Below are 10,905 nucleotides of genomic sequence, written 5' to 3'. Positions count from 1 at the left end.
TTTCTTATCAGTCAATCCTCTAGGTAATTCTGCAAAATTAGTTTATCAATCAAGACTGTCTGCCCTTCCTCCAGGGTGGGCAGAGTTATTTTTGGTTTGCTAAAGAGTATGTTAAGAATCTTTCTTCTTAAATTTCCTGGTTTTTTTTCAAACTGCAATTTTGGCTTTAAGGTGGGTCTCCCTGTCTTTACTTTATAGGTGGGCCTTTTTAGCAGGCTAGAGTAAATCTTATAATGTTGTAATTGAAACAGTGAAGACATGGGCTGTGCTCAGGTACTTTTATTATTATTATTATTATTAATTTATTTTTTTGCTATTGTCAATGTACATTTATTTGAACAATGTTATGGTTTCTAGACTCCCCCTATTATCAAGTCACCCCCACATACCCCATTACAGTCACTGTCCACCAGTGTAGGAAGATGCTATAGAATCATTACTTGTCTTCTTAGTATATACTGCCTTTCCCCTGCCCCACTCCACGACATTATGTGTTCTAATTGTAATGCCCCTTTTTCCCCTTTATCCCTCCCTTCTGATCCATCCTCCGCAGTCTTTCCCTTTGGTAACTGTTATCCATTCTTGGGTTCTGTGAGTCTGCTGCTGTTTTCTTCCTTTGGTTTTTGCTTTATTCTTACACTCTACAGATTAGTGAAATCATTTGATTCTTGTGTTTCTCCCCTTGACTTATTTCACTGAGCCTAATAACTTCTAGCTCCATCCATGTTGTTGCAAATGGTAGGCTTCATTTTCTCCTTATGGCTGAATAATATTCCATTGTGTATATGTCCCACTTGTTCTTTATCCATTTATCTACTGATGGACACTTCGGTTTGCTTCCATTTCTTGGCTATTGTAAATAGTGCTGCGATAAATATAGGGGTGCATTTGTCTTTTCCAAACTGGGAAGCTGAATTCTTAGGGTAAATTCCTAGGAGTGGAATTCCTGGGTCAAATGGTATTTCTTTTTTGAGTTTTTTGAGGAACCTCCCTACTGCTTTCCACAATGGTTACACTAGTTTACTTTCCCACCAGCAGTGTAGGAGGGTTCCCCTTTCCACTTCATCACCAACATTTGTTGTTGTTTGTCTTTTGGATGTTGGCCATCCTAACTGGTGTGAGGTGATATTTCATTGTGATTTTAATTTGCATTTCTCTGATGATTAGCAATGTGGATGTGCTCAGGTACTTTTATCTGGGGAATATTCAAATGTTGAAGGCCAAGTTGCTCTTCACCTTTTGAACTGATTAACTCATTAACTCTGAGTCTTTTCTGGATTTCTAGTTTTAATTGGTTAACTGAGTCCTTTCTAGTGTACTTTACTGACCTTGTTCTCCTTCCACCTGGCTCATATATATTTTCCTGCCTAACAAAGGTGAAAGGATTGCAGGCTTGGTATCAAATAGGTGTGTGACCATCTACAAGTCAGTCATTCTGGTTTTTCTTCATCTGGTAAGATCGAAGAGGCGGAAACAAAAGCAAAAATGAACAAGTGGGACAACATCAAGCTGAAAAACTTCTGTACAACGAAGGACACCATCAATAGAACAAAAAGACATCCTACAGGTATGGGAGAATATATTTATAAATGACATATGCAATAAAGGGTTGACATCCAAAATATATAAAGAGCTCATACACCTCAACAAACAAAAAGCAAATAATCCAATTAAAAAATGGGCAGAAGATCTGAACGGATACTTCTCCAAAGAAGAAATTCAGTTGGCCAACAGGCACATGAAAAGATGCTCCACATTGCTAATCATCAGAGAAATGCAAATTAAAACCACCATGGGTTATCACCTCACACCAGTTAGGATGGCCAACATCCAAAAGACGAACAACAACAAATGTTGGCAAGGATGTGGAGAAAGGGGAACCCTCCTACACTGCTGGTGGGAATGTAAATTAGTTCAACCACTGTGGAAAGCAGTATGGAGGTTCCTCAAACAGCTCAAAATAGAAATTCCGTTTCACCCAGGATTTCCACTCCTAGGAATTTACCCTAAGAATGCAGCATCCCAGTTTGAAAAAGACATATGCACCCCTATGCACCTGTATGTTTATCGTAGCACTATTTACAATAGGCAAGAAATGGAAGCAACTGAAGTGTCCATCAGCAGATGAATGCATAAGGAAGATGTAGTACATATTCACAATGGAATATTATTCACCCATAAGAAGAAAACAAATAGTACCATTTGCAACAAAATGGATGAAGCTAAAGGGTATTATTCTCAGTGAAATAAGTCAGGAAGAGAAAGACAAGTACCAAATTATTTCACTCATCTGCAGAGTATAAGAACAAAGAAAAAAACTGATGGAACAAAACAGGAGCAGACTCACAAAACCAAAGAATGGATAACAGTTACCAAAGGGAAAGGGACTGGGGAGGCTAGGTGGGAAGGGAGGGATAAGCGGGGGAAAGGGGCCTTACGATTAGCACACATAAGGTGGGGTGGGGCTTGCCACAAGGAAGGCAGTATAGCACAGAGAACAAGTAGTGATTCTATAGATCTTACTACACTGATGGACAGTGAGTGTAATGGGGTATGTGGTGGGTACTTGATGACGGGGGGAGTCTAGTAACCATAATGTTGCTCATGTAATTGTATATTAATGATACCAAAGAAATGTAGATTCAAGACCAGGTAACAATGAGGCCCAGGGGGGGAAAAATGATCGAAGAGGCGAGCAGCAGCAGCTTGAGCTCCCAGCGGGTGTCCTGCTTTTCCCTGGGGAGCTGCCGAGCTCTCTCACCATGGATCCGCCAGGCTTCCTCGGCCTCCCCCGTCAGGCAGCGCACTGCACTGATCCTGGGGTGATTCTCCGACAGCGACTGCGTGGCAGCCCCGCAGGCCCTTCTGCTCACATGCGTGCGCATGCAGTCTCCCACCGTCGCTACCCGCTGGCCGCCAAGTCCCCACTGCCCGGGCATGCCTCCGGGGCGAGCTTGGGGAACCTCGGGGATGGGGAGACATCGGGAGTGGGCGGCTAGGGCCTCCGGGACCAGTGGACTTGGGGGGGGCATGCGAGGGCAGGCCTACCCACCCGGCCTCTCTCAGACACCCGCACCTCCTTCCCCAGGCAGCGGCAGCCCCCCTCGCCCCCCGCGCCACCACCGCCGAGGTTCCCTGAAGGCCTGTGCCCAGCAGCCAGAGCACAGCCACCGGGGCATCCCTGCAGTGAGCGGCGGCCCCTCGCTGCCTCCTGGCACCACTCAGGGGTGTCCTCGGACCTGCCCGCGCCCACCACCAGGATGGCACGCCTATAATTGTGAGTTTTAAAGTGCTGCTGGATAATTCTAAAATTAATAGTTTTATAATTGAGATATATTGACATCCTGTATTGTGTTAGTTTTAGGTGTACAACATAATGATTTGATATATCTATTATACATTGTGAAATGATTACAGCAGTAAGTTTAGTAAACATCCATCACTATATATAGTTAGGATTCTTTCATTTTTGGGATGAGAACTTTTTTTTTTTTTTTAATTGAAGGGTAGTTGACACACAGTATTACATTACATTAGTTTCAGGTGTACGACACAGCGATTCAACATTTATATACATGATAATTCTAGGTACCAGCTATCACCATACCAAGTTGTTACAATATTTTGACTATATTCCTTATGCTATACATTACATCCCGGTTACTTATTTATTTTACAATTAGAAGTGTGTTTATATATACATATATATATATATATATATATTTTTTTTGTGAGGGCATCTCTCATATTTATTGATCAAATAGTTGTTAACAACAATAAATTTCTGTATAGGGGGGTCAATACTCAATGCACAATCATTAATCCACCCCAAGCCTAATTTTCATCAGTTTCCAATCTTCTGATGCATAACGAACAAATGGGATGAGAACTTTTAATATCTACTCTCCCAACATTTAAATATACAAATACAACATTTTTAACTATATTCACCATGCTGTATATTACATCTCAGGACTTCTGCATCTGGTAACTGGAAGTTTGTAACTCTTGACCTTCACCCATTGTGCCTACCCCTACCCCTCTCGCCCGCCTTGTCTGGTATTCACCAGTCTGTTCTGTATATGTATGAATTCTCTCTTTTTTGTTTTGTTTTGTTTTAGATTCCAAATGTAAGTGATATCATACAGTATTTGTCTTATTTCACTTAGGGCACATCCATGTTGTTACAAATGGCAGAATTTCCATTTTTTGGTAACTGAATAAGATCCCATTGTGTGTGTGTGTGTGTGTGTATATATATATACACACATATATATATACATATATATATTATATATACATCATTTTCTTTGTCCTTTCATCCATCAGTGGACACTTAGATTGTTTCTATGTCCTGGATATTGTGAACAATCCTGCAGTGAACAGAGCAGGTATTTTAGGATTGTGATTTCACCTCCTTTGGATGAATACTCAGAAGTGTAATTGCTGGATCATGTGGTAGTTCCATTTTTTATTTTTTATTGAAGCTCCATACTGTTTTAAATAGTAGCAGAACCAATTTACATTCTAACAGTGCACCGAAAGGGAACCCTTTTCTCCGCATCCTCGCCAGCACTTGGTATTACTTGCTTTTCTGATAATAAGACATTCTAACAGGAATGAGGTGATATCTCATTGTGGTTTCAATTTGCATTTCCTTGATGATTGGTGATGTGGGGCACTTTTTCATATACCCATTGGCTATTTGTAAGTATTCTTTGGAAAAATGTCTATTTACATCCCTGCCCATTTTGTAATTGGGTTGTTTGGTGGCTTTTTTCCCCTTAGTGAATTGTATTGTCTTCCTATATTTTAGAAATTAATAGCTTATCAGATACGTGATTTGAAAATATTTTCTCTCAATCTATAGATTGTCTTTTTATTTTGTTGATTTCTTCTTTGCTGTACAGAAGCCTTTTAGTTTGATATAGCCCTACTTTTTCTTTTTACTTTTGTTGCCTTCTTTCAGTCTTGGTGTCAAATTCAAAAAACCATCAACAAGACCAGTGTCAGTGAACTTACCCTCTATGTTTTCTTCTAGGAAGTTTATGATTTCAGGTCTTATTGTTTCAGTCTTTGATCCATTTTGAGTTGCTTTTTGTCTATGGTTTAAGATAATCATCCAGTTTTGTCATTTTGCTGTGCAGTTTTCCCAGCCATTTGTTGAAAAGATTGTCCTTTCCCACTGTATATTCCTGGCTCCTTTGTTGTAAGTTAATTAACCCTCTATGACTGGGTGTATCTCTGAGCTCTCTATTCTGTTCCATGGATCCAGGTGTCTGTACTGTAGTGTTTTGATTATTATAGCTTTATTAATATAGTTTGAAGTCAGGGAGCTTGATGCCTCCAGCTTTGTTGTTCTTTCTCAAGATTGCTTTGGCTATTCAGGCTTTTGTGGTTCCATACGCATTTTAGGTTTGTTCTAGTTCCATGAAAAGGGCCACTGGAGTTTTGATAAGGGGTCACATTGAATCTGTGGATTGCTTTGAGTAGTATGTCATGCTAATCGTTTGATTCTATGAGCACAGACTTTTTCCATTTCTTTCCATATTCTTCAACTTCTTTCATCAGTGTCTTAAACAGTTCTCAGCATACAGATTTTTCACCTCAGTGGTTTAGATTTATTCATGGGTATTTCATTATTTTCAATGCAATATATAAATGGGAGTATTTTCTTAATATCTCTTTCTGATAGTTCACTATTAGTGTGTAGAAATACAGCTGAGTTTTGTATATTACATTCTCAATATTATTGACTTGATTCAGTTAGCTGTAACAGCTTTTTGAGTCTTCAGAGTTTTATATATATAATATGTCATATACAGATAATGACGGTTTTGCTTTTTTTGTTCTGATTTGGGTGCCTTTTATTTCTCTTTCTTGCCTAATTGCTCTGGCTTTGAGTTCCAGTACTCTGTTGAAAAAAAATGCAGGACTGGCACCCTTGTCTTGTTCTGATCTTAGAGGAAAAGTTTTCAGTTTTTCACGTTGTTTATGATTTTAGCTGTTGTCTTACCACATGACTTTTATTATGTTGAGGTATATTCCCTCTATACATACTTTGTTGAGAGTTTTTATCATGAATAGATGTGTAAGCATTTCTCAAGTGCTTTTTCTGTATCTGTTGAGATGATCATACAATTTTTATGATTCACTTTCTTAACATGCTGTGTAACACTATTTTGTGGATGTGGAACCATGTTTGCATTTCTGGAATAAATCCCACTTGATTATGATGTGTGATCCTTTTAATGTATAGTTGAATTCATTTTGCTAGCATTTTGGAGGGTTTGCATCTATGTTCATTAGGATATTGGCTTGCAATTTTCTGGGTGTCGGGCCTCTTAAAATGAGCTGAGAAGTGTTTCTCCTCTTCTATTTTTGTGGAATGTGAGAAGGTTCTGTATTTATTCTTGTTTACATGTTTGGTGGATCTCATCAGTGAAGCCATCTGTGCCTGATATTTTGTTTGTTGGGAGGTTTGATAGTCTTCTGATAGTTCAGATATTTAAAAAAGTTCTCGTGTATCCCACTGTATTCTGGGGAAATTGCCTAAGGAGTCCCAGATTATTTAGTGAAAATTCTGACAATACTCTAGAGTGTGGGTTTAAAGGATTCTAGTTTCAATTGTTTACTTATTGAATCTATATGTCATTGTTTCTGCCTATGATTGGAACTCCAGAAATATGTATTAATACCATATTAGTGTTTACAACTAGGGTTTATGATTGTAATTTGTTATTACATCTAAAAATTCCTGTTTGATATAGAAGAATAACTGTTATAAAGTGAGGATGGAGTTAGACAATAATTCGGTTTCATTCTCTTGCATTTAGCTGTCCAGATTTGCGAACACCAGCTGTTGAAGAGGCTCTCTTTTCCCCATTGTATGTCCATGGCTCCTTTATCAAATATTAATTGAGCATACATGGTTGAGTTTATATCAGCACTCTCTAGTCTGTTCCATTGGTCTATGGGTCTGTTCTTGTGCCAGTATCAAGGTGTTTTGATTACTGTAGCTTTGTAGTAGAGCTTGAAGTTGGGGAACATAATCCCCCAAGCTTTATTCTTCCTTCTCAGGATTGCTTTGGCTGTTCGGGCTTTTTTTGTGGTTCCATATGAATTTTAGAATGATTTTCTCTAGTTCATTGAAGAATGCTGTTGGTATTTTGATAGGAATTGAATTGAATCTGTAGATTGCTTTAGGCAGGATGGCCATTTTGACTATATTAATTCTTCCTCTCCATGAGCACAGGATGTTTCCATTTATTGTTATCTTCTTTAATTTCTCTCATGATTGTCTTGTACTTTTCAGAGTCTAGGTCTTCCACTTCCTTGGTTAGATTTATTCCTAGGTATTTTATTCTTTTTGATGCAACTGTGAATGGAATTTTTTTCCTGATATCTCTCTCTGCTAGTTCATTGTTAGTGTATAGGAATGCCCCAGATTTCTGCATATTAATTTTGAATCATGTAACTTTGCTGAATTCAGATATAATAAGATCTAGTAGTTTGGAAGTGGAATCTTTAGGGTTTTCTATGTACAATATCATGTCATCTGCAAACAGGGACAGTTTAACTTCTTCCTGCCAATGTGGATGCCTTTTATTTCTTTGTGTTGTCTGATTGCTGTGGCTAGGACTTCCAGTACTAAGTTGAATAGAAGTGGGGAGAGTGGGCATCTTTGTCTTGTTCCCAATCTTAAAGGAAAAGCTTTCAGCTTCTCGCTGTTAAGTATGATGTTGGCTGTGGGTTTGTCCTATATGACATTTATTATGTTGAGGTATTTGCCCTCTATACCCTTTCTGTTGAGAGTTTTTATCATGCATGGATGTTGAATTTTGTCATATGCCTTTTTAGCATCTATAGAGATGATCATGTGGTTTTTGGCCTTACTTTTTTTGATGTGGTGGATGATGTTGATGGATTTTCGAATGTTGTACCATCCTTGCATCCCTGGAATAAATCCTACTTGATCATAATGTTGATCTTTTTGATGTATTTTTGAATTCAATTTACTTATATTTTGTTGAGTATTTTTGCATCTATGTTCATCAGGGATATTGGTCTGTAATTTTCTTTTTTTGTGGTGTCTTTGCCTGGTTTTGGTATTAGAGTGATGCTTAGTTCATAGAATGATTTTGGAAGTATTCCCTCTTCTTCTACTCTTTAGAAAATGTTAAGGAGGATGGGTATTAGGTTTTCACTAAATGTTTGATAAAATTCATCAGTGAAGTCATCTTGTCCAGGGATTTTGTTCTTAGGTAGGATTTTGATTACCAGTTCAATTTCATTGCTGGTAATTGGTCTCTTCAGATTTTCTGTTTCTTTTTGAGTCATCCCTGGAAGGTTGTATTTTTCTTGGAAGTTGTCTATTTCTTTTATGTTATCCAGTTTGTTAGCATATAATTTTTCATAGTATTCTCTAATAATTCTTTGTATTTCTGTGGCATCCATAGTGATTTTTCCTTTCTCATTTCTGATTCTGTTTATGTGTGTAGACTCTCTTTTTTTCTTGAGTCTGGCTAGGCATTTTTCTATGTTGTTTATTTTCTCAAAGAACCAGCTCTTGCTTTCATTGATTCTTTTCATTGTTTTATTCTTCTCAATTTTATTTCTGGTCTAATCTTTATTATGTCCCTCCTTCTACTGACTTTGGGCCTCATTTGTTCTTCTTTTCCTAGTTTCATTCATTGTGAGTTTAGAGTGTTCATATGGGATTTTGCTTCTTTCCTGAGGTAAAATACTTTCCTGAGTATTGCAATATACTTTCCTCTCAGCTCGGCCTTCGCTTCATCCCACAGATTTTGTGGTGTTGAATTAATGTTGTCATTTGTGTCCATATATGGCTTGATCTCGGCTTTTATTTGGTCATTGATACATTGGTTATTTAGGATCATGTTGTGAATCATCCATGTGTTTGTGGGATTTTTCATTTTCTTTGCATAATTTATTTTAGTTTCCTTTGTGGTCTGAGAAACTGGTTGGTACAATTTCAATACTTTTGAATTTACTGAGGGTCTTTTTGTGGCCTAGTATATGTTTATGTTCTTGAAAATGTTCCACCATGTGTGCTTGAGAAGAATGTGTATCCTGCTGCTGTTGGGTGTAGAGTTCTATAGATGTCTGATAGGTCCATCTGTTCTAATGTCTTCAGTGCCTCTGTCTCCTTACTTATTTTCTGTCAGGTTGATCTGTCCTTCAGAGTGAGTGGAGTGTTGAAGCCTCCTAGAATGAATGCATTGCATTCTATTTCCCCTTTTTAAGTCTGTTAGTATTTGTTTCACATATGTAGGTTCTCCTGTGTTGGGCACATAGATATTTATAATTGTTATATCTTACTGTTGGATTGATCCTTTTATCATTATATAAAGTCCTTCTTTGTCTCTTGTGACTTTCTTTGTTTGGAAGTCTGTTTTATCTGATAGAAGTACTGCAACTCCTGCTTTTTTCTCCCTTTTAGTTGCACGAAATATCTTTTTCCATCCCTTCACTTTTAGTCTGTGTATATCTTTGGGTTTAAAGTGAGTCTCTTGTAGGCAGCATAGAGATGGGTCTTATTTTTTTATCCATGCAGTGACTCTGTGTCTTTGATTTGGTGCATTCAGTCCATTTACATTTAGGGTGATTATTGATAGGTATGTACTTATTGCTATTGCAGGCTTTAGATTCGTGGTTACCAAAGGTTCAAGGTTAACTTCCTTACTAAGAGTCTAACTTAACTCACTTAATATGCTATTACAAACACAATCTAAAGGTTCTTTTTTTTTCTCCTCCTTATTCTTCTTCCTCCATTCTTTATATATTAGGTATCATATTCTGTACTCTGTCTCTCCCTTGATTGACTTTGGGGATAGTTAATTTAATTTTGCATATGCTTAGTAATTAGCTGTTCTACTTTCTTTACTGTGTTTTTATTACCTCTGCTGACAGCTATTAAACCTTAAGAACACTTTCCTCTATATCAGTCCCTCCAAAATAGACTGTAGAGATGGTTTGTGGTAGGTAAATTCTCTCAGGTTTTGCTTATCTGGAAATTATTTAATCCCTCATTCAAATTTAAATGATAATCTTTCCAGATAAAGTAATATTGGTTTGAGACCCTTCTGGTTCATTGCATTAAATACATCATGCCACTCCCTTCTGGCCTGTAAGGTTTCTGTTGAGAAGTCTGATAGTCTGATGGGTTTTCCTTTGTAGGTGGTCTTTTTTCTCTCTCTGGCTGTTTTTAACATTCTGTCCTTGTCCTTGATCTTTGCCATTTTAATTATTATATGTCTTGGTGTTGTCTATCTTGGGTCCCTTGTGTTGGGAGATCTGTGCACCTCCATGGCCTCAGAAACTTATCTCCTTCCCCAGATTGGGGTGTTTTCAGCAGTTACCTCCTCAAAGACACTTTCTATCCCTTTTACTCTCTCTTCTTCTTCTGGTACCCATATAAGCAAATATTGTTCCATTTGGATTGGTCATACAGTTCTCTCAATATTCTTTCATTCTTAGAGATCCTTTGTCTCTCTATGTGCCTCAGCTTCCTTATATTCTTCTTCTCTAGTTTCTACTTCATTTATCATCTCCTCCACTGTATCCAATTTCCTTTTAATACCCTCCATTGTGCTCTTCAATGATTGGCTCTCCGACTGGAATTCATCCCTGAGTTCTTGAATATCTTCCTGTACCTCCATGAGCATGTTAATGATTTTTATCTTGTACTCCCTTTTAGGAAGATTCATGAGGTCAATGTCATTTAAATCTTTCTCCAGAGTTGTATTAATAATTTTACTCAGAACCAGGTTCATTTGGTGTTTCATAATTGTATATGGCGCCCTCTAGTGTCCAGAAGCTCTGCTCTCTGGAGCTGCTCAGTCCCTGAAGCAATGTCGTAGGTCATAGCACAGTGGTATTCTT

The 10,905-nt window shown here is 37.8% G+C and overlaps 1 long non-coding RNA gene across 1 annotated transcript in view; it reads left to right on the top strand.

Moving 5' to 3' along the window:
- The first annotated feature begins 3,155 nt into the window (after nucleotides 1-3,155).
- The window catches only part of LOC118929806 (uncharacterized), a 63,806-nt gene continuing 56,056 nt past the window's right edge, over nucleotides 3,156-10,905 (top strand). The window contains exon 1 of the long non-coding RNA XR_008994013.1: nucleotides 3,156-3,277. This is a non-coding gene — a long non-coding RNA (uncharacterized LOC118929806). The remainder of the gene's footprint in view (nucleotides 3,278-10,905) is intronic.

This window comes from Manis pentadactyla, chromosome 15 (assembly GCF_030020395.1).
Source record: "Manis pentadactyla isolate mManPen7 chromosome 15, mManPen7.hap1, whole genome shotgun sequence".
In the NCBI taxonomy this organism is placed as follows: domain Eukaryota; kingdom Metazoa; phylum Chordata; class Mammalia; order Pholidota; family Manidae; genus Manis; species Manis pentadactyla.
The sequence above is the reverse complement of the archived record's forward strand: the minus strand, read 5'-3'. Positions and strand labels throughout refer to the sequence as shown.